Source organism: Pelophylax lessonae, assembly GCF_965119305.1.
Source record: "Pelophylax lessonae genome assembly, chromosome: 9".
In the NCBI taxonomy this organism is placed as follows: domain Eukaryota; kingdom Metazoa; phylum Chordata; class Amphibia; order Anura; family Ranidae; genus Pelophylax; species Pelophylax lessonae.
Window position 1 is genome coordinate 246,873,009 of NC_138776.1, and position 24,484 is coordinate 246,897,492.

A 24,484-nucleotide genomic window follows, 5' to 3' on the forward strand; every position below is an offset into this window, starting at 1 on the left:
CTTTTTGGGCTGATTACCAGCGTTTTTGATAGATGTCAATGAAAAACGCCTGAAAAAATCGCGGTAAAATCGCGGTAAAAATCGCGGTAAAAAACGCTACGCTCAAGTGTGAATGCAGCCTTAATGTCCTCAGCTAGGCCCAGGAGTTTTGCATGCAATCCACCAGGTCATAGCCTCTTTATCAGGGAGACTTTTTGTTTTGACCAACCCACGTACATGTACTGCAGCAGGGCGGCCGTTCTGTGCAGAATCACGTACCTGTACGTCATCTGCATTTCCAGGTCTGGGGCCAGAACAGTTCCAGGAGTTCTACTCTGATCACAGTTCAAAAACCAAAAGGGCACATACACCACATCTCGACACTGGACAAAGCAGGAGCCCATCAGCGAGTTCAGCGGACATGATGTCCACCAGCACCCTGCAATCATTCCTGAGAGAGGCAGAACAGTGGTCTGCCAGTGTAAACAAGGCAGGTCGCCGTTCTGTTAGTAGGGAAGATGGAGATCCTGTGTTTCTGTTAATGAAGGAAGGAGATACTGGCGCACAGAGTTTATATATAGTCCATCCAGCAATAAATATCTAAAAATACCAATGATCAGGGTAGATGGTAATACAGAAAACGTCACTGGTCTTTGGTTATGGGGGTACAATAAAGGAATGCACAAGACCACCTGCGGCTGCTGTTCTTGTGACTGGCTCTGTGTAGACCAAGATGAAAGCCCTGTAGAAGGAGCCAAATACTCTGAGCGCGTAGCTTTGCTCCTTTTCTCATCTGGTACCTCCTATCCATCCGGTGACGTCACTTCCGCTGTGCCTTCCATGCTGGTTAGCGTGGCTTCTTGGGGCTCCTCCAGGCTCCCGAGCCAGCCATCTCTGCCCAGCAGTCAGAACAGATGACAGCAGTCCTGCAGGACAGTTCTAGGAAGATCCACATCCACAGACTGCCACCAGATGAGCAATTGTATATCTTACCTCTTTGGAGTGTTTTTAATCCTTTGCTTTTAAAAGCCTTTAAACAGGATATTACACTTAGCTGACGCTTCCTGTAGGGTTGCCACCCATCCAGGATTCACCTGACAGTTCGGATTTTAAATCATGTGTTTGGGTTTCAGCCCACCTGAAACCCGGACACAATATTCAGGATGGACTGTGGCTCCCTAAGTACCACAACCCCTGAGTGCATACATGTGCACACCGACCTCACCCCCATACACAGACAGGAGAGGAGAAAGTGCTTGATCTACTCCTCCTCCCACCCCTACCCCTCTGTCTACCCACCCACACTCCAGCCGCACTGTGCTGCTTGGACAGGGCGCGACCTCGATCTTGGAAAAGAGCCAATGACTTGGCTCTTTACCCATGTGATCGACTGTGTCCAATCACAGCCGGTCAAATGTAAATGAGGAAGTGCCGTTTATCGGCTCTCCTCACCTCACACTGTCAGAGTGTGTGGCGAGGAGAGCAGATCAGCGGCTTCTCTTTGAAGGGGAGCCTAGGAAAGGTAATCAGGGCACTGATTACAGTAAGGAAAAAAAAAAACAGTATCCATATCTCCCTCCAACCAATGCCCATCAGTGCCCATAGTGTTGCCAGTCAATGCCTGCTAATCTGTGCTGCCGATCAGTGTCCATGTGTGCCACCCGTCAGTGCCACCCGTCATTGCCCTTCAGTGCCGCCTATCAGTGCTCATCAGTGCTGCCTATCAGTGCCACCTATCAGTGCCCATCAGTGGAGCATATTAGTACTTCCTCATCAGTGCCACCTCATCAGTGCTCATAAGTGCCACCTCATCAGTGCCCATAAGTGCCACTTCATCAGTGCCCATCAGTGCAGCCTATCAGTTCCACCTCATCAGTGCACATCAGTGAAGGAGAAAAATTACTTATTTTCAAAACTTACTCACAGACAATAAGAAAAACTTTTTTTTTCAAAATTTTCTGTCTTTTTTTTTTTTTTGTAAGAAATAAAAAACCCAGAGGTGATTAAATACCACCAAAAGAAAGCTCTATTAGTGTGAAAAAAAAAAATGTCATATGGGTACAGTGTAGCATGACCGCGCAATTGTCAGTCAGAATGTGAAAGCTCTGGAAGCTGAAAAATGGCCTGGGCAGGAAGGGAGTGAAAGTGCCCGGTATTGAAGTGGTTAAAAATAAAATGTTGCTGTGCACGGTGTAAGGCGTTAGCTCGGTAGCGGGTGTGGGTGACCCCTTGGGTGGGTTCCTTACACAGAGAGACAGTGGAGTGGTTGAAAACCACGGTCTATGGTTTATTCTTACAATTTGCTGGAAACAAGTGCAAGCATCCAAACAGCATAAATCAAACAAAACATAAAATAAACCCTGGCCACTTGGGGCGTCTACCTTCATAACACAGGAACTTACCTATGGTGTCTGTCCCAACCTACTGCTGGGCAGACACTGCTGGTCATACAGCAGAAGACCAATAGTCTATTTGTTTTCTTTTCACACAGAAAAAGTCAACACCACCTCACCTTCAGAAGTCTCTCAGCTCACTGCTCTCCTATAAGCACAAAGCCTCAGGATGCAGCAATCAGTAGTCATCCTCTGGATAACTTATAGAGGCCTTAATTGCCTCATTCTGAATAGCTGAAGCTTTCCAGCGTCCTTAAACATTTCTTTCTACCTCCGCAGCCGACACCTGATAGTTATTGGTGAATTGTCTAAACAAGGCAGAAATGTATCTCCCGTCTGTGACAACACCCACAGATTTACCTGACTTCCTGTCACAGCGGCTAAAGTGTTCGGGTTTGGCTTGAAGAAAAGGTGACAACCCGAGCTTCCTGTGTGATTCTGCTAAGCAGGAACACGGATCTCTGCCTTCCCACAGTTAAAGCACCTCCCCCCACAGTAAGTAAGCACTCCCTAGGAACACAATTACCTCTTTGATCACCCACTAATGTTAACCCCTTCCCTGCCAGTGCCATTGGTACAGCAATATCGCAGTACCACTATAAGTCGTTGATCGCCGCCATTACTAGAAAAAAATGTAAAAAACGAAAAATTCTATAAAAATATCCCATCGTTAGTAGAAGTGATAACTTTTGCACAAACCAATCAATAAACACTTATTGGGATTTTTCTTTTTAATCAAAAATATGTAGCAGAATACATATTGGCCTAATCTGATGAATAAATTAGATTTCTTTACATTTTTTTATTGGATGTTTTATAGCAGAAATTAGAAAATATTGTTTTTTTTTATCAAAATCATCCATCTTTTTTTTTGTTTATAGCACCAAAAATGAAAACCACAGAGGTGATCAAATACCACCAAAATAAACCTCTATTTGTGGGGAAAAAAGGACATCAATTTTATTTGGGTACAGCGTCGCACGACCGCGCAATTCTCAGTTAATGTAACGCAGTGCCCCATCGTTGGTGTCAATGGGAGGAATTCCGCTCTATCATTGATGTCAGTGAGAGAAATCGTGCCCCAAGGGCCAGATAAAAGCAAGCAATTCGGTCCATTCTGTGGAAAGTCCAGGTCACCTGGCACTGAAAACCAGGCTGTCCCTGACCTGTCCTTCTCCACCAATAAGAGAGAACATACCCAACCTTTATTATACATTAGAGTTAGGAGGATTAAAATTAAAATTTGGAACGTGATGCATCCTTCCATTTCTTCAACTCTTTTTCAAAGTTCCAGGAGGCATTACGTTGAGCATGAGTATATGCCTCAAACATTAGAGGTTTATCCATTTCCCAGATCCAGTCTCAGAGGGTAGGAGGACTGGGTGAAACCTAACGTGAGGCTATCAGCTTGCAGGCTATAATGAGGGAAAAAAGTATTTGACCCCCTGCTGATTGTGTACGTTTGCCCACTGACAAAGAAATGATCAGTCTATAATTTTAATGGTCGGTTTATTTTACCAGTGAGAGACCGAAAAACAACAAAAATATCCAGAAAAACGCATTTCAAAAAAGTTATAAATGAAGTTACATTTTATTGAGTGAAATAAGTATTTGATCCCCTATGAATCAGCAAGATTTTCAGCTCCCAGGTGTCTTCTATACAGGTAACGAGGTGAGATTAGGAGCACTCTCTTTAAAGGGAGTGCTCCTAATCTCAGCTTGTTACCTGTATAAAAGACACCTGTCCACAGAAGCAATCAATCAGATTCCAATCTCTCCACCATGGGCAAGACCAAAGAGCTGTCCAAGGATGTCAGGGACAAGAATCTAGACCTACACAAGGCTGGAATGGGCTACAAGACCATTGCCAAGCAGCTTGGTGAGAGGGTGACAACAGTTGGTGTGATTATTCACAAATAGAAGAAACACAAAATAACTGTTAATCTCCCTCAGTCTTGGATTCCATGCAAGATCTCACCTTGTGGAGCTTCAATGATCCTGAGAACCGTGAGGAATCAGCCCATAACTACAAGGGAGAATCTTGTCGATCTCAAGGCAGCTGGGATCATAGTTACCAAAAAAACAATTGGTAACACACTGCGCCGTGAAGGATTGAAATCCTGTAGCATCCGCAAGGTCCCCCTGCTAAAGAAAGCACATGTACAGGCCCGTCTGATGTTTGCTAATGAACATATGAATGATTCAGAGGAGAACTGGGTAAAATTTTTGTGGTCAGATGAGACCAAAATCTAACTCTTTGGCATCAACTCAACTCACTTTGTTTGGAGGAGGAATGCTGCCTGTGACCCCAAGAACACTGTCCACACCATCAAACATGGAGGTGGAAACATGTTTTGGGGTTGTTTTTCTGCTAAGGGGACAGGACACTTCATCGCCTCGAAAGGGACGATGGATGGGGCCATGTACCATCAAATCTTGGGTGAGAACCTCCTTTCCTCAGTCAGGGCACTGAGAATGGGTCATGAATGGGTATTCCAGCATGACAATGACCAAAAACACACGGCCATGGCAACAAAGGACTGGCTTAAGAAGCACATTAGGGCCTGGAGTAGCCTAGATAGTCCTCAGACCTTAATCCCATAGAAAATATGTGGAGGGGGTGTGGCTTGGCTGTGATCGGAGATGGCTGCCTAAAACAGGAGCTCCTGCACACAGAGGACCTAACTACACTGTTTTAGGGAGCAACTAGCCATTTCTTCCACAATGGGTAGATCAAACGGGAGCAGCTCAACCCCCCTACCCTGAGGGAGATCGGGTCCCAGCTGAGCCGGAACACCCTGGAGCTTTTCCGCTCGCAGTGCTCGGGCAGCCGCGTGGAAACTCAGGCCTCAACACCACACTCTCCTAGCAGAGACCCACCAGAATGCGGGGCGGTGGGTGCAGGGCTGTCTACTACTCCATCTAGCCTGATCGAACTCCAAGCGGTGGCATCTGCCATCAAAAACACTCTTCATCCTTTGCTGGATGTGCTAAGAAGGAAGGGGATACCATACAGGTGGAAATTCCCGTTTTGCCTTTCTGCCTCAACTAGGGGGCACACGGCGCTCCTACAAACTCCAGAAGACATACCCAACTTCTGTGAAGCCATGGACCTGCACCCGCTGGAGTTGGCAAAATTGGTACCCGTTCTTCTTCCTCACAGAGCCAGGGCAGACAGTGTCCATTGACCCATTGCCCAAAGCCCAGCGCCATAGATCTTGCAGGTGCCAACAAATTCCGTCATCTCCAGCTCCACAGTCAGCTAGAAGGGACCTTAACAGACGGAGTCCCATGGCCTAACCAAGCAAATGGAGGATGCTGATTGCCTTATGGAAATCTATGCTCTGTGATTGAGAAACACATCTTCATATTCCACTCCCAGGAACAGTCTGTTTGAACTTAGCCCATTGTTACCTTTTCTCCCACACTCCCCGGGTTTTTATTTTTTTTTTCTTCTTCCCTCTGAGCTTTAAGCACATCGCTCCATTGATAGCATAGATACTGCATTTTTTAATATAGAGATTTCACTAAAAGACTTGCAGGCCTATGCCAAATAGGATATCCAGGACATTCAAGTAACCAGAGAGACTCCAGATTGGAGAGATGGCTCCACGAAGCTCTGCTACAGAAAGTTGACCTTGGTCCTGTCCAATAAAGACCTAGATAATGCCTACATTAGAGGAGTGCTGTTTACCTTTGGATGACAAGAGGTTGCTGAACTCACAAGAGGGTGCTGAACCCAGGAATGATAGACTGGCCCCCCTCCCCCCCCCCTTTTCCTTTTGGGTCACTATGCATGATACCTGGTGTTTGGTAGATGAGTTGCTGAAACGGTTTATTAGGTTAACAATGTTAATTGTGTTGAACTTTATATGCCTAAATCTTTGTTTAATGTAGTCTGATTCAACTGGCTGGATGTGTTGTCGTGGGTGCAGCCGGCCCCTTTCTGAGACTGTCTGGGGGGTGCCCCCTGTTTGTTCGGGTGCGGCTGCTCCTGCGGTTACATCTCCCTTATTGCTGAGGTTGTGCTCGGATGGGGGACGGCCGTCTTTGTTGCCTGCCTAAATATATAACTTAATACCCCTATGATAAGTGGGCTGGATATATGTGTGCTACCTTGTGTGGCTGTCACAATAGATCTCGTACCTGTTTGACCGGTGATGAGTTGTTGATCGCCCTTTCCTCGAGCTGCAGTACTTCTATATATAGGTGCTCTGTCACTCTCCCCGACAGTTGTGAAGGGGGAAGGAAGAAAAAGACCCAAAAAGACATGAATCGCATCTCGAATTGCTTAACAAGCTACTTCAAAGGAAATCATACCCCAAACTAGTCCGAGGTTCTAATATGGAAAACAAATAAATGTGTGGTGAGAGGTGAACTCCTCTCTATATAAGCTGCGGCAAAAAAGAAAAACAGAAATTGATTCAGTCACTAACAGACCACATTCAAATGTTGGAAAAGGTTAATTTCATAAAAAAAAAAAAAACACGAGATCAAAATACCCTTAGAGACCTGGAGCATAAACATTCTCTCTTGGTGGAGGAACTAGATAAACGGACTCGTCGCCGTTATATATACGGTACTTAATCAGAAAATATTCTATGAACAGGGTAATAAAAGTGGAAAGCTACTTGCCAGAGCTGTACGTAGCTCGTGAAGAAGTACTACTATACATCACCTTCAGAATAGATTAGGTAACACTCTCACCAAAAATGAGGACATAACCAAACAATTCAAACTTTTTTACCAGAAGCTGTATAACCTTGACTCTTCTGAGCCTTCCCCCCACGAACAGACCACACCACACGCAATCGCTTAATTAAGGACTTCCTATCCGAATACTGCCCCACTGCTATTTCGACAGAGAAAAAGACAGAACTAGAGCAACCATTTACCTTGACTGAGTTAGAGACTGCCCTGAAACAAATGAAACCTGGTAAAAGTCCTGGCCCCGATGGACTCACGGTTCAATACTACAAATGCTTCTCAAATATCCTTCTTCCCCAGCTACTTAATACACTTAATTCACTGCCGGACACTCCAACCCCCCTTGAATGCCTCCTGAAAGTGCATATATCACGGTCATACCTAAGGAAAACAAGGACCCCCCACTTACATCTAATTACAGACCAATTTTGCTTCTAAACGTGGACAATAAGCTCTATGCTACAATTTTAGCCAACAGAGTGCTCCCTATTCTTCCACACCTGATCTCCTTAGACCAGGCAGAGAAACCAGAAAGAATATGATTAAGGCCCTGAATCTATATCATTGGCTCACTTCCTCTAATCTACAGGGCTTCTTTCTCTCGCTTGACACTGAGAAGGCGTTCAACAGGGTGGCATGGGATTACATGGCAGCAGAGCTTCGATCATTGGGACTGGGTCCTCGCATGTGTGCTAGTATTCTGGCTCTAAATTCTACCCCCTCCGCCAGGGTGAGAACTAATGGCCACCTGTTAGACGCCTTCCATTTCACCAATAGGACAAGGCAGGATTGTCCCCTCTCCCCCTCGGTGTTCATAATGACTTTGGAACCTTTCTTAAACAGACTCTGGGCCAAAGTGAATATTAGGGGCATTAAAGTAAGAGACAGAGATGTGTGCAAACCTGGTGGCCAACTACAAGAAACGTCTGACCTCTGTGGTTGCCAACAAGGGATTTGCCACCAAGTACTAAGTCATGTTTTGCGAAGGGGTCAAATAATTATTTCACTCATTAAAGCGGAGTTCCGGGCACAGAAACCATTTTTCAACAAACATACCCCCGGGACAGTCAGGGCTAGTACATTCCACAATGGCTAGCCTCTGATCTGTCTCGGTTCGAACTTACCTTTTAGAAGAAATACTCACTTATAAAATTTCTTCCACAGCGTTGCCATCTCTGTTGTGGGCAGCTGAAGCCAGCGCGATCCTCTTCGGCGTCCTCTTCCGCGTCTTCTTGTCCCAGAATGCGCCTGCACCGGCCCCTCTCGTCACTTCCGGTGCGGCGCCGCATTCCTCCACAGCTTCTGGGCATGCCCAGAAGCTGTTTAGCGGGGGAATGCGGAGAAGCCTGAAGTGTAAAGGGGGTGCCTAGTGAGAGGACCCTGAAATGTAGAGGGGGTGCCTAGTGATTGGACCCTGAAGTGTAGAGGGGGTGCCTAGTGAGAGGACCCTGAAGTGTAAAGGGGGTGCCTAGTGAGAGGTCCCTGAAGTACAAAGGGGGGCGCCAGCGGTTGGGCCTTGAAGTGCTAAAGTGTACAGCGTGCAGTGTACAGTGTTGAGAGTTGCAGCAGCACAAGAAGGTTACAGAAGCTACCTCAGTCAGGAAGGACTGGAGGGAGCAGTATCCAGGACTTTTGAGCTAATCAGAGCATCAGAAGTCAGTTCTCAGTGCAAGTCCAGGACTTTTGAGCTAACCAGAGTGTCAGAAGTCAAGTTTTAGTACAGTACAGCAAGTCAGTGTTTTTCAAGCGCCAGCAAACGTTGGTCAGCATCCAGCCGACGTCAAGACAGCGCTAAAAGGCATTTTTCTACAAAGTGTCCCATTTGTACCTAGTTGAGCCAGAGGAGTATCCCACTCATTCCCTTCTCCCATCCCCAATATCAAATAAACAAAACAAACCAAAGATGCCGGAATGGTCATTGTCTCCAATCTCACACTTGGGTATTCAGCTTAAATGGGCTGAAGGTATCACCGGTAACCATGGCAGACCCACATCAGGCCCAATGCCTGGAAATCCTGCTACAGATGAATACTTGAATGTTCCTGTTTTTCTGGCGCACCAGCAATTCTTCCCCTTTGCTGTGGGTCTTCAGCTTCTCTGGTTCATCTTCTCCACTGCACTTTGAGTGTTCACCAAGGTGCTGGCCCCCGGGGCTAACCTTGCTGTGCTCCCAGGGCATCGCCATTGTGGGATTTCTGGAACACCTCCATTAGCTTAGGTTCTGGCTGACAGCATAGCTAGAACTGTCCTGACATTGCCAAGGTTCAACTGGGACCTGAACCTTTGGAAACTCAGCCCTGGAACCAACTCATCACTTGGAATATCTGTCTCATCCTAAACACAGCTCAAGCCAGAGATTTTATTCCCCAAGAAAAGCTTTAAATTCTCTGTTCCTAGGCTCTGGCTCTTCAGTCCAAGGGTCACCCACATTTTTGCTTCTGCTTGAGAGTTCTGGAGCTCAAAGTAGTGTTCTTCTAGAACAGGGGGGTCTCCAAACTTTGTAAACAATTTACTGTCTTCAGACTTTAGGGGGCATGGGGGGGTGGACTGTGGCCACTGGAAGCAGAAAGGGTCCTATCAGTGGCAAAAAACAATGTAAATGGACAGTGTAAAAACTAAAAAGTAAAATAAATGAGAAGAGAACTAATTTAAGAGACCCCATTCCTCCAAGCTCACGCGCAGAAGCGACTGCATACGTAAGTCGCGCACGCATATGTAAACGGTATTCACACCGTACACAAAGGTATCACCGCAAACGTTACAGGAAGAGCAATAATTCTAGCACTAGGTCTTCTGTGTAACTCTAAACAGGTCACCTGTGAAGGCTTTATAAAGGTTGACTATGGAGATTTTTAAGTACCGTACTTTGTCACCATTCTATGAGCATGCGCCATTTTAAAGCGTGACATGTTAGGTATCTATTTACTCAGCGGAACATCATCTTTTACATTATACAAAAAAATTGAGGTTTAGGGGTTGTGTTTTTTTTTTTAATGAATTAAAGTGTATTTTTTTCCCCCCAAAAATTGCATTTGCAAAACCGCTGTGCAAATACAGTGTGGCATAAAAAAATGCAACTATCTCCATTTTTTTCTTTAGGGTCTCTGCTAAAAAAAATTAAGCACCCTTCTAGACAAGTGCTAAATAAAAGCATCTATCCTGCTGCTTATCAGGTGAGCTATTCTATTAGTTTAGCCTGTCACATGTTTCTAGGTGTGATTCACTTGGTCTGAGGGAGTGTCCCCACTGTAGCCAATGAGGGAGTTCATTGGACAGTGGAGGAAACCTAGCCAGTGGCACACTCTGTTTTATGTCAGTTCCAGTGGGAGGGCATTCCTGCAATGCATCCTGGGATTGCACGTAAATAGGAGGGGAGCATGTGTCAGGGGGGCTTTCGGCGGGAGCAAAGTCCCAGGAGGAGGCGGACGGCTGTCTCTCCTCCTGCAGGTGTGAGGAAGGTGGTCCAGGCGGTCGGCCGAGGGACCAGGAGTGGACCTGCAGAGGATCCAGTGTGCTGACCAGTGGAGCTGCTGGGCAGAGGACTTCGGGAAAGACAGTATCGTGAGCGCTAAGGGATCGGCCCAGGGGTCTGCCTGAGAGAAGGGACCACTCCAGAGAAGTCAGGGGATCAAGGAGCCAGCTCACTCAGAGTGTTACCGTAAAGGGGGTGCCGTTGTGTAGTGAACCCTGAAGATTACAAACAAAAGGGGGCGCAAGGAAGGGCCCTGGGATGTTCGGAGCACAGATTGCTAGGAACAAGTACGGCTACAATCACCATAAGTAAAAAAAATCCCAATATTGTCTTTATTTCCTGCTTCATTGCATACAGGGATGGGGACTCTGTTGGTCTCCTATAAAGTCCCGAAATTTCCTCCCCCATAATCTACAAAATCCCAATATGGTCCACAAGGTGGTGACCTGACTTCTCTCAGATGGAACACACAGACAGGAAGTGACATAGTTACAGACAGGAAGTGATGTAGTTACAGACAGGAAGTGATGTAGTTACAGACAGGAAGTGATGTCAGGTATACATAGAACGTTCTAGAGTGAGCGGTGAGGGAGGAATTAGAGAAGAGACGTAGCTGGAAGTGGCAGCAGAGGAGGTAATAAGATCTTATTTTATATTTATAATCTTTATTAACATAAAGAAAATGTCCTCCTTCCTTTTTGCCGCTGGGGGAACAGAAACAGAGGAACACATAACACTGAGGATCTGTTTCTGGTCCCCCGATGAAAAATTAAAAGCATGGATTTACATCGCGCTTCCCAACAGCAAAACTTTCTCCAGCTCTCCTGCAGCGCCCCCACCAGACAGATCCGAGGTATCCAAAATTTATGTGGGTGAGAAGCGGAGCTTATGGTGACTTGGACACTCCCTTCTGGAAATATTCAGCAGAACGCCCCCCAACTAACATTAATCGCGTCATCTGCCTGAACACCAACTGGGCCCCCAGATCTGTATATACGGGATGACCGCGAACCCCACCATGTCTGTGCCATCTATACTCTGCATGTGTCAGAAGACACCCGACACACCGCTGTCCCTGCTCCTCACCCCCCCATCTAACACCGATGTCCCCACTCCTCACCCCCCCCATCTAACACCGCTGTCCCCCGCTCCTCACCCCTCATCTAACACTGCTGTCCCCCGCTCCTCACCCCCCCTCATCTAACACCGCTGTCTCCGCTCCTGACCCCCCCCCCCATCTAACACCGCTATCCCCTGCTCCTCACCCCCCCCATCTAACACCGCTGTCCCCCGCTCCTCACCCCCCCATCTAACACCGATGTCCCCTGCTCCTCACCCCCCCATCTAACACCGCTGTCCCCTGCTCCTCACCCCCCCATCTAACACCGCTGTCCCCTGCTCCACACCCCCCCATCTAACGCTGCTGTCCCCCGATCCCCCCCCATCTAACACCGCTGTCCCCCGCTCCTCACCCCCCCATCTAATACCGCGGTCTCCTGCTCCTCACCCCCCCATCTAACACCGATGTCCCCACTCCTCACCCCCCCCCATCTAACACCGCTGTCCCCTGCTCCTCACCCCTCATCTAACACTGCTGTCCCCCGCTCCTCACCCCCCCCCTCATCTAACACCGCTGTCTCCGCTCCTGACCCCCCCCCATCTAACACCGCTATCCCCTGCTCCTCACCCCCCCATCTAACACCGCTGTCCCCTGCTCCTCACCCCCCCATCTAACACCGATGTCCCCTGCTCCTCACCCCCCCATCTAACACCGCTGTCCCCTGCTCCTCACCCCCCCATCTAACACCGCTGTCCCCTGCTCCACACCCCCCCATCTAACACCGCTGTCCCCCGATCCCCCCCCCCATCTAACACCGCTGTCCCCTGCTCCTTACCCCCCCCATCTAACACCGCTGTCCCCCGCTCCTCACCCCCCCATCTAATACCGCGGTCTCCTGCTCCTCACCCCCCCCATCTAACACCGCTGTCCCCTGCTCCTCACCCCCCCATCTAACACCGCTGTCCCCCGCTCCTCACCCCCCCATCTAACACGGCTGTCCCCCATTCCTCATCCCCATCTAACACCACTGTCTCCCGCTCCTCACCCCCCATCTAACACTGCTGTCCACCATTCCTAACCCCCTATCTATCACTGCTGTCCCCCGTTCCTTAACCTCCATCTAACTCTGCTGTCCCCCCATTCCTCACCCCCATCCAACACCCGCTGTTCCCATTCCTCACCCCCCATCTAACACCACTGTCCCCCACTCCTCAACCCCCATCTAACACTGTTGTTCCCCATTCCCCACCCCTCATCTAACACCACTGTCCCCCACTCCTCACCCCCCCATCTAACACCCCTGTCCCCCACTCCTCACCCCCCCATCTAACACCCCTGTCCCCCACTCCTCACCCCCATTCTAACCTTGTTGTTCCCAGCCCCTCACCCCCAATCCAACACCACTGTCCCCCTCTCCTCACCCCCCTTCCACACTGCTCACCTATATTCCAGAACCCCCACTGACACTGTTGTCCCCCACTCCTCATTCCCTTATTCAACATTGGAGATCTCCACTCTTCACACCCCATAATTGACACTTCTGTCCCCCGCTCTTCACCCAGACCCAATGCTGCCACCTTGCTTTCTCTCACTTGTCACATGACATAACTCTTATCTCTAATAATAAAACACAGACCTGACCAGAGAGGTGAGAAGGATTCTGGGAGGTCACAGGACATCACTTTTTTTTTTATCAAAATTTTATTAGTTTTAAAAAACAGAAAATACATATCTATAATCTTACTAAAATCCTTACCCAAGAAACCCTTCTCCCCAGATCCCTCCCACTTCCCATTCCACTCGGTATTACTCATCTAGTCGTCTATTTCAGTATTTCTCAACTCCAGTCCTCAGGGCACACTAACAGGCCAGATTTTAAGCATTACCTTGGGGAGATGCAGACTAGAATACTGCAATCACTGAGCAGCAAATTATATCACCTGTGATCAGTTTCAGTTTATTTGCAAACCTGGCCAGTTAGTGTGCCCTGAGGACTGGAATTGAGAAACACTGGTCTATTTTACCACCTCCCTTTCTTCTTAATCTACCCATATTCCACCCTCATACTCTAATCCTTCCAGATTTCTAAATATTTACTCGTCTTTTTGAACTCTGCCTACTTAACCCACTTGTTTGAAAAACTCCATCTAGTCTTCCTGTCTGCTTCCCATGTATTCCATATTGTATATTCAACTCTTTTATACCCATCGCTAATTGTAAGACTTTCAAGTTCTAGCCATTTTCTTGGAATTGCCCCCTTTGCTGCGTTCATTAAGTTGGGGCTATCGTGCTTTTATATTGTTTTTTTTTTATTTACCAGTTTTGTGAAATAAGCAAACCTACGGGTCATTAGTAATATTTACACCTGTAATTTCCTCAATGTATTGTTGAACCTCCTGCCTTATCTCTATTAGTAAAACACAGACCTGACCGGAGAGGTGAGGAGGATTCTCAGACGATTCTTAGAAGGACACAAGGATCTCTACAAGGACATCATGATGGAGAATCAGTCACCCCTCACATCACCGGGTAAGAGGAGACTTTATTGTAAAGTTGAGAGCAGTACGGAGGGTCCACCTAGATCCTCCATCATCTGATAAACACATAGAAACAATGTATTCAGTCAGTGTGTGTGTTTCCTACAGATGGATCCAGTAATGGGAACCCACCAGAGAGATGTCCCCGTCCTCTGTATTCCCAGGATTCCACACAGGAAGGTCATACCTTCCCTCACCATCATCAGGTAGGTGAAGTTGAAATCAAGATCGTAAAAGTGACCTGACTGTATGAAAAAATATTCCACTTTTAGGTATGAGGTTTTTTGTGCTCACATTTTAAAGAAACCATTCCCTGCTATTTTGTTTGTTTAGAATGAAAATCTTATGGACATAAAAGATGAGGTTAAAGAGGAAGAAGAGACGTATGCGATGGCTGATCAGCAGTTCAGGGAAGAGGTTGGGATGATGGACAATGTTAAAGAGGAGGAATCTTCTCCAGACATCAGCACAGGTGAGTGATGGCCACTAAATACAAAAACTGTTTGAGTATATGGATTGATGTTTGAGGATCTGTAGACCCATTTCTATAAAGACGTCATCACGGAGAATCAGCCGCCCCTCACATCAACAGGACAGAGGAGACTTTATTGTAAAGAAGAGAGCAGTACGAGGCTACACCTAGATTCCCTAATCATCTGATAAACACATAGAAACAATGTATTCAGTCAGTGTGTGTGTTTCCTACAGATGGATGCAGTAATGAGAACCCACCAGAGAGATGTCCCCATCCTCTGTATTCCCGGGATTCCACACAGGAAGGTCACACCATCCCTCACTATCATCAGGTAGGTGAAGATGAATGTCAAGATTGTACAGTGACCTGACTGTTTGAAAATATATTCCACTTTTAGGTATAAGGTTATTTGTGCTCACATTTTAAAGAAACCATTCAATGCTATTTTTTGTTTGTTTAGAATGAAAATGTGATAGATATAAAAGATGAGGTTAAAGAGGAAGAAGAGACGTATGCAATGGCTGATCATCAGTTCAGGGAAGAGATTAGGATGATGGACAAAGTTAAAAAGGAGGAATCTTCTCCAGACATCAGCACAGGTGAGTGATGGCCACTAAATACAAAAACTGTTTGGGTATATGGATTGATGTTTGAGGATCTGTAGACCCATTTCTGCAAGGACGTCATTATGGAGAATCAGCTGCTCCTCACATCACCGGGTAGGAGGAGGCTTTTTTTTTTAAAGGAGAGAGCAGTACGGAGGGTCCACCTAGATCTCCCATTATCTGATAAACACATAGAAACAATGTATTCAGTCAGTGTGTGTATTTCCTATGTGAGGGGTGATCAGCAGTTTACAGAGGAGGTTGAGATGATGGACGCAGTTAAAAAGGAAGAAACTTCTCCAGATATCAGCTCGGGTAATTATGCAAGAATGGTTTAAAGCTTACTTAGTGATCTTTGGTTGGGTGGTATCATTGATCTGGTTAGTTGTCATAGTTGGGTGTTGTGATTACACCCAGTTCCACCACAGATCATTTTAAACTTTAAAATGCTCAACCAACATATACGGCTCCTGAAAAATACTTATCATTTTTTTTTTTAAATTACCTTCCCACGTCTCCTATCCTCAATATAATGTCTTGTTCCAGATAAACGAGGAGGAGATACTGTACACCATATGAAAGGTCCATCTCCATTCCTCAATATAAAGTCAAGACAAACGGGGAGGAGATGCTGTACACCAAATTAAAGGTCCATCTCCATTCTTCAATATAACATAATGTTCCGACAAATGAGGAGGAGATGCTGTACACCATATGAAAGGTCCACCTCCATTCCTCAATATAACATCATGTTCCAAACAATAAAATTGTCATCATTTCAATAGCATTATTACTTAGTGATGTTTGGTTGGCTAAGGTATCATTGATCCATGTTGGATCTCTTTTTTTTTTTTTTTTTCAATCCTTTTATTTATATGAAAGACAACTTCCAGGCATAATAAACAGTAACATTCCTTATAGAACATATGCTGAGACAGTGTATTACAACACTGAGGACAATTCAGTCATAAGGTTGAGATCTACATCGGTCGTAGAATAAGAGGTGTTCTACAATTCCTCTAATGGGAGGAGTTATGCAGGACTAGAAAGTACCCAGAGTTGTCCGTTCCAGTTTTGCATAACGTATAGAATAACTAGGAAGTAGTAAAGCAAATAAGTAGTAGAAAGAGAGAGGGAAGTAAAAGAAACTTAGAGAGGCAGAAGAGGATAAGTAGGTGGTATGAGGGGAGAAGGGAAGGAGGGGTGAGGAGGGGTGGAGGTTAAAGAGGGTTAGCATTGGTAAAGCTATGGCCCTACATCAGCAAAACTTTCCACCAATATTTTAGAGCTCCCCCAAACTCAACATGAGGTCTCTTTAGTATTGCCACCCTTAATTAGAGCAGCCTTCATCAGAGAGGTCGAATATATTCCATTGACCCCAGGTTTTGGTATATCGTTCGTGTTGGGGACGTGTTGAGAGAACATTCTATTTATTTATTCAACCTTTTTGAGCCACATGCAAACAGTCAGGGCCTGTGGGTTTTTCCATTTAAGAGGGATGCACATTTTAGAAGCATTTAGAAGGTGACAAATGACAGAATTTTTATAGGTCTCGACCGGGATGTTAGAAGCATGGAGAAGGAAGAGAGCAGGGTCATTGGGGAGCGGTCGGTTTATAAACCTCTGAGACATTTCATGTACTGTCTTCCAGAACTCTGCTAGTTTAGGACACAACCAAAAAACATGTAGGAGTGTCCCCCGGCCCTTCCTGGCATCTCCAGCACTGATCAGTAAGTGTGGGGAAGAACCTGCTTAACCTTGAGGGAGTGCGGTACCACCTTGTTAGGAGTTTGAAGTTGTTTTCTTGTATTTAAATGCAGATGGATGATGTAAATGTAAACAGAATGATGCAATTTTGTTGGTCTGGATTAAAGTTACAGTCTAAAGCTCGTTCTCTCTTAGCAAAGAATGGGGGTTGGTAAGTCCCCTGGGGTGTGATCAGTAATGCATAGGTCATGGATAATACCTGTGTCAGTATTCCGTCTTGAGAGCAATGTTCTTCGAAGGGTGTAAGTTGTGTGTTGCATTCACTGGGAGGTGGCAATGAGTTTAAGAAATAATGGAGTTGCAATGCCCTCCAGAAATCCAGACGGTAGGGTCCCGAGGAGTCCATGAGGTCTTTGAGTGCAGGCCAACTAGATGATGTTGAAAAATGGGCGGCTTGGAAATAGCCTGACTCCATCAAGTTCCTGAATGTTTTATCTTGGTAGCCGGGGGTAAACTGGGGATTCCCCAGTATGAGTGTCCGTGGCGAGTGCGTTGGGGAAAGTGAAAGTTGTGTGAATAATTTAGAGCAGGTTCTTATCATGTGACCTATAAGGGGATGGCGTCTTATGGAGTCTGGTAGTGAATGGTGGCACCATTATGCTCTATGGAGGGGTATGTCGCATTGGGCCTGTTCTAGTCTGGGCCAAAGTTTCCCTTCACCATGACGACACCAGTCTGAGTCTCCCCAATTGTGTAGTCTGATAGTACTTGCATAAGTCCGGCACTGCCAGTCCACCTAGTCGTTTAGGAAGCAAGAGTAGTCTACATAGCCTAGGTCGCTTATGTGCTCAGATAAAATCCACTAGTAGGGTGTCATCTTGTTTAAAGTAATGTGAAGAGATGAATATTGGAAGTGCTTGAAAGAGGTATAGGAACATAGGGAGTATGCACATTTTTAATAATGTTGCATCTTCCAAACCATGAATGGAGACCAGAATTCAATTTATCATTAGATTAGAATGTGCCGATGCCCATATGTCGAAGTACTACAAAAATAAAATGTCGATATACTCAATCAAAGGCCTTCTCGGTGTCTGTGCTTAGGAGGACACAGGGTGTGCGGGTCTTGGTGGCTACATGTAGGAGGTTGAGGACTATGGTTGTGTTATCCCATGCCTCACATGTAGGCACAAATCCAACTTGATCCAAATGTATCAGTTGCATCAGCTGTTGTTGGATCCTAGTTGTTAGGATTTTGGTGAACAGTTTAAGATCGACATTTAGCAAGGAAATGGGTCGGTAGCTACTACAGGAGGTGAGATCTTTTCCCTCTTTAGGGATGACTGAAATGTGAGCTTGTTAAGTCTCCTTGGGGATATATGTCCCAGAGCCCCATGTATTAAACATGTCAGCCATAAACTGTCCAATTGACTGCAAGAGTGTTTTATAATATTGTGTGGTAAACCCATCCGGTCTCAGGGCCTTCCCCACTTTGGAACCACCTATGGCCTTTTAGTTCAGCCAAGGTGATGGGATCCTCTAGGGATTTACTGTCAGTGTCGGACAACCAGGGCATCCAGAAAGAGAGCAGGTATTCCTCTGTATGGGTCTGTTGGGGTTTGTAAGTTATAGAGCGAGGCATAGAAGAATTTAAATTCTTGTATGATATGTCTAGGTAACGTGTTTTTTTGCCCTGTGCGGGAGATAATAGGTTTCTTCTTGGAGGGATCTAGCCAATAGTCTGCCACGCTTATTTCCCGACTCGTATGACATTTTACGACAAATTTGCGTGGCTGCCTTAGCTTTGTAAAGTAAAAGGTCCTTAATTTGCCTACGTAGAGTCATAAGTTCTACCTCTGAGGAGAGTGACAGAGCGTGTTTGTGATGGGACTCCAACGCATGTAAAGCTTGGAGTAAGGAGTCTAGTTGTGCTGTACGCTGTTTTTTGATCCAGGAGCCATGCTTTATGAGCACCCCACGAATTACTGCCTTTAGTGCCTCCCAAATTATTCCAGGGTCAGTATCTGCAATGGTGTTAGTCTGAAAGAAATGATCTAATTCTTTAATAACATCTGTCAAAACAGTCTCATGTTGTAGTAGGCTTTCATTTAGTCTCCACATTCGGGTTCTGGACCATTGAAAGTCTGTTAGTGCGTAAGAAAGTATAATAGGGGCATGGTTGGGCCATGTAATAGAGCCTATTAAAGAGTCACGGATCTTGTGTAATTGACAATGCGGCATCAAGAAATAGTCTATACGAGATTGTAGTTGGTGAGGGGAGGAATAGAAAGAATAGTCTCGTTCTCCGGGATGCATCAGGCACCAAACATCTATCAATTGTGCACTATGGAGGGACTTTGCAATACGTTTGCGGATCCCAGAAATGTATCCTCCGAAGGAATCAGAGGGATATTAAAATCTCCCCCAATAGAAGGGAGGGTAAGTAGTAGGGGGCGGGGGGGGGGGGGGGTATGAAGAGAATGGAGATAAAGAGGGGAGGCAAAGATGGTATGGGAGAGGAAGAAAGGAAAGTCAGGCAAGCAAAGAACATAAGAGAGTGAAAGAGAAGGGGGCAATCCCACAGAGAGAGGCCTCAATTTACTAAGAGATAGCAAAAAAAATGCGAAGACGCTCTACAGCAAGGAGCCGGATGAATGAGCGTGTGCCTATGTGGGGTTGTGGTTGGAAAGAGCCAAGGGATGGGGGATCCCCAGCCCAGCAGCCTTCTTGAATAAATGAAAGGTATATAAGTTGTAGTACTGCCCCCTAGAGGACTGCTGAATTTTCACACTTTAAGGATTCCCTTGGGTTACCTGTAGCAAATGCTTGCAGAAATCTTAACACTTTATGTTCTTGTCTCAGTCAATGATCAGTCTAGGGGTAGTTGTTTTTGTGGTTTTATTTCATATTGGGATAGGAGAAGGGATGAGTGGGATACTCCAACTGTTGAACAATTCAGAGGACTTCTAGCTTGAGAATGCGGCAAGGCCGCTACTTCATCCTGCCACTTGAATGAAGCTGAGGTAAGTGTTCCTATTTGTGTTTCTCCTCAGGGTACTCCCCTAGTACCCCCTTTCTCTGTACTAGCTGACACCCGTCCACTGACTATAAACTTCAGAGTGGTCCCCTTCCTGTGCAGACCCCTGGGCAAGATCCTCTGTACTCACGATACAGTTTTTTGAGATTCTCGCAGTGTCCCAACTCCTCCAGTCAGCTCTCTTGAACCTCTGGCTTCAGCTCCTTTCCACTGGTTCATCAGGCCAACTGCCTGTGACCATCACCAACTGCTGCAGAAGAGAAGGCAGCCGCCACCCTCCTTCTGGGACTTTGCTTCCTGCCAAAAGACCTCTACCTCATGTGCCCCTGGCTTTTTATACCCTGCCCCACAATTCACAGAGACAACCCCTATGTGCCAATCCTTGGGGCTGTATCAAAAGCCTGTGTGTTATTGGCCAGGTTTCCTCCAGCATTCAATGTGCCTCCCCATTGGATCAGCTGAGGACACTCCCTTAGACCAGATGAATCACACACTAGGCACACTGAGCAGACCTAACTCACAGATTCTGCTCCCTGATAAGCAGAGTGCAATATAGAATTTACCTGCTGCTCCTCTGATAGGCAGACAGAGCCAAAAACTATACTCAATCTCTAGCACCTGACTAGGAGGGTGCTACATCCACCCCCCACCAAACAAGCCATGTCTTTACTGGCTCTGGGGCAGCCTCCCCCCTACAAAAATTTCCTACAAAAATAAACAGAGTATCCCACAAACAAGGAAGAAAAGGGAAATAACAAATGTACAGAAAATAAATTACGTAGAAAAATATAGATATACTGTACAAATATTCACAAAACAACTTAATGCACCCCCCCCCCCCCCCCACCAAACAAAACTCTGCTTGAGTGGGTAACATGTCAACCTGACTAACTAGCTAACTATAACATTCACTTTTCAAAAATTGAGGGCCTTGCCAGACCCGGACATCCCGTGCAAGCCTGCAAAGGAAGAATTAAAGGTTAACACTTCCAACATTTGCATATTAATTACATTCTACCTAATGTAGTGAAAATGCCCTCTCCTCAGAGGCGACCTTCTCACCCAAGATCCCTAGCTACACATCCTGGCAGATATCACTTCCAGTAGGCTTGACTAGGCGTTCAGCTCCACTCCTGTACAGGTCACAACCAAACCCTGTCAAGCTAACCATCTACCTTCTAGCCACAATGAGTGACTGAAACAGACACAGTCCCTTTAGCACCCGGGCACTGACTCTTCTTCCATTTCAGCCACGCCCACAAGTTCTTAAAGACATGTGGAGTCCATCCGACTGATGCTCACAGTGTTCCTCGCACCTGTAGCATCGAGGCTACATTTCTTCTTAAGGACAAGGTATTTGCTGGAGCCTGAGCAACCTGTCAGACTTGTGGGTGTTAACTGTGTATTCAGGGGCCCCTGGCACTAGGGCACCCCCCACCGAAGAGACCTCAGGCCACTACCCGTTCTCCCTGGGTAGCAACCCAACAAAGTTCCATTACTGGCCCATTGGCACAATAGTATCTTCACAAGGCATCTTTGTAAAAGGAGTCTCTGTGCAAAGAATTCTCCTCTTCAGCCCGATGACCTAACTACTCCACAGACTGTCCTTTTTATCTTGAGGTGTTACATGATCCTGGCCCGATGGCCCAAAGGATCTCCTTTTTAGCACAGTTATAGTATCACTAGAGTCCTCCTTTAGTAAGGGTCTCTTCTTCTTTAAAGTTGGAGGGTTGGCCCTCTTTAGTGGAACCACTCAGCAGTGGTAATTGTAGATTTCCCAATCCATTTTGCAAGGATAGAAGGGAAAGAGGTATTGGAAATAGGGTTTGGGCCCTAGCAACAAAGGTGAAACTTGGAACCTCACTGTACACGTTACATTTGGGCCCTCCAGCCCATCTTCTTCTGTAAGCAAGTAAGCAAACTCAGGCTAGCCAGCCTCACTAAACTCCGCATCCTGTGTCCTTAGCAATAGTAGTCAGGATGTGGGATTCGCACAACTTTCCCTTCTGAGTCTTTTACATGGATGGACCATGCCTGGCCAGATCCATCTGGGCGGTGGACCTCCACTCTGTCTATATCGATGGCCCGCCCAAAGTTCCAATTAGCCTTTACAGATTGGAAGGTTTTCCATAACTCCGGCTTTGACTGGTTGCGGTGGGGTTTTGGGATATAAAGGAAGTCTCACCAAGCCTCTCCCCTGGCCTCAATCTCCAACATGATCTCCCTTGGATCATAAGGATAATCATATCCATATTCTAAGGCCACCTTCCTCTGTATCAGCCGTTGTAGTCTGGAGAACCTGGGGAGGGTTTGTCTGTTGCCTCTCCCAGGTGGGGAATACAGGGTCTCCTCCTTAATGATGAGAGGCGCATAGGCCTCATTTTGTTCCCGAGTCCGGGCATAGGTCCGAGGAAGGGATAGATCTGGGACCCGGTTATAGTAGGCCTCACAGAACCCCAGATTCTAGTCTCCTCATCAGGAACACTTGGATTGGCCAAACTGCTCTGTTCATTCAACCCCCAGTCCCACTCGGTTTCTTCCTCTGATTTCCACACATCAATCCCCTCCTCCAAAGATCCGTAGTGATGCTGGAAACTAGGAGACCCCACATAAATGACCCCGGCCTCTTCCTCGCTGCTCACACTCACAGCCCTGGTCACCGCAGGCCATCGACTCCCCTTTGCCTTTGTTGGAGCAGACCTGGTGTCTGCCACTGCAGTCTTCTGTACATCAGATAGCCACTCCCCGGCCCTCACTACCTGCATGCACACAGCCTCGGAAGTACAGGTTTCTCTCATGAGGTACTCTGTAGCGCTGGCAGATGTTACTGAGCCCAGTTCCATCAGCACCCTGAGCACTCCTCTTCCTCTGCCCAGAGTCCCAATTCAGAGGCCAACAGAGCATGAGTGACCCCTTTCTTCCATATCACATTCAGTCTTCTGGGCTGACCTTCTGTTAGGCTGCTGGTGGTAACCTGACAGGAGAGGAAGGCCCCCGATGTTTGCTAGAGGGTGGAGCTTGGACGGGAACCCTCAAGGTAAGTGACACAGGCTAGCCTGAGGTGCGGAATCTAAGTATCCACCGGTTTTCGCCGGAGCCTCTGATAGTGAGGATGGACTTCGCTGCGTGTAAATACCAAGTCGCGGTCCTCAGGGTCACCCCACCAAGTGTGAACCGGTCAAGGTCCGAAGGCAGATAAACAGACAAGGAAGATACGGGAGAATGGTCAAACAAGCCGGGGTCAGGACGGGCAGCAGACAAGGGGAGTCAGGGACGAGCCAAAAGGTCAACAGGAAATCAGCAGGAAACAGGTCTCAGGTTCAGGAACAACGGCAGGAGCTGTAGACAAGACAGCAAAGGCACAGTGCTGCTGAGGTGTTTAAATAAGGCAGCCTGTTGCCGATTACTGCAATTAATCTGCGCTAGGTTAACCCTTTAGATAGCAGACTCATGACAGCACATCAGTGTGCTCAGGGAGCGTTCCTAACACCTTCACTCTTTTCAGCCCGCTGCAGCAGATTGCCACAGTGCCCGCACTGGCCCCACACTTGCATCCGCATGGTAACATTCAGGCATTGACTACATACCAGGCCCAAATGCTCCACGCCTGCTCCGGTACACAATGTCAGTCTTCCACCGGGCACCAATTGCACCCCAGTGTCCCATAGGGTCGATGTCGGCATTCCGGTCTGCTCCGCAGGATCTTCGCCAACACGTGGGATAGCCTTCGTGCTCCGGCTCACTTTGGCACTCGCAATCTTGCTTCTTCTGTATTGTAGTACATGAGCATTGCACTGAGGTTGGGGGGATGGGGAGTTGTTTTGGTTGCGTTGTTTGTTTCTTGTCTGTTTTTTTGTGATTAAAAATAATAAAAAAAATAAAAAAAAAGATGAGTCCTAGGATGAATAAACAGTAGGGAACGGGATAAGGCGCAGGCCAAGGAGATAAACTTAATGAGATGTTGGGGGAGTGGGTGGAGTCAGTGGAGGTGGCGAATGGAAACATGCAGGATTGACTATATATGAAGGTTACGATCGCTGTGTCTATGACTGTACAAAGCGGAAATATTGTGTACGGAATGGAATGGACTTTTCTTTCTTTATAATAAAACTTTTTCTGATTTAAAAGAAAAAAACACTCAGAAAAGATGAGTAGGGAAAATGTCAGTGGCCTCCACCTGTAAAACCGTTCCCGTTTTGGAGGTCGTCTCATTGTTGCCCATCTAGTGCACCTGTTGGTAACAACCCCCTCTGCTACTTCACTGATAAATATCCCAGGAGTTTCCCTTACTTGATGCTATACTCTGATTATAAAGTGTTGAGCAGTGTATATGAGTGTGGAAAACTCTTGGTAATTTTTCTTGTCTTCTGACAGACGGACTCTGTGGTGGGAATAGAAGGACATCGGAGGAAGTGACTACAGAAGATAATGACATGGCATCTTCTCCAGAAGTAAATCCCGTTCCTCATAATATACATGACAGACCTCACCATTGGAGGAGATCATTGGATA

The 24,484-nt window shown here is 46.6% G+C and overlaps 1 protein-coding gene across 1 annotated transcript in view; it reads left to right on the plus strand.

Moving 5' to 3' along the window:
- Positions 1-24,484, plus strand: part of LOC309564355 (uncharacterized protein) — a gene marked incomplete at its 3' end in the record, with an annotated part of 715,072 nt that overhangs the window by 689,032 nt on the left and 1,556 nt on the right.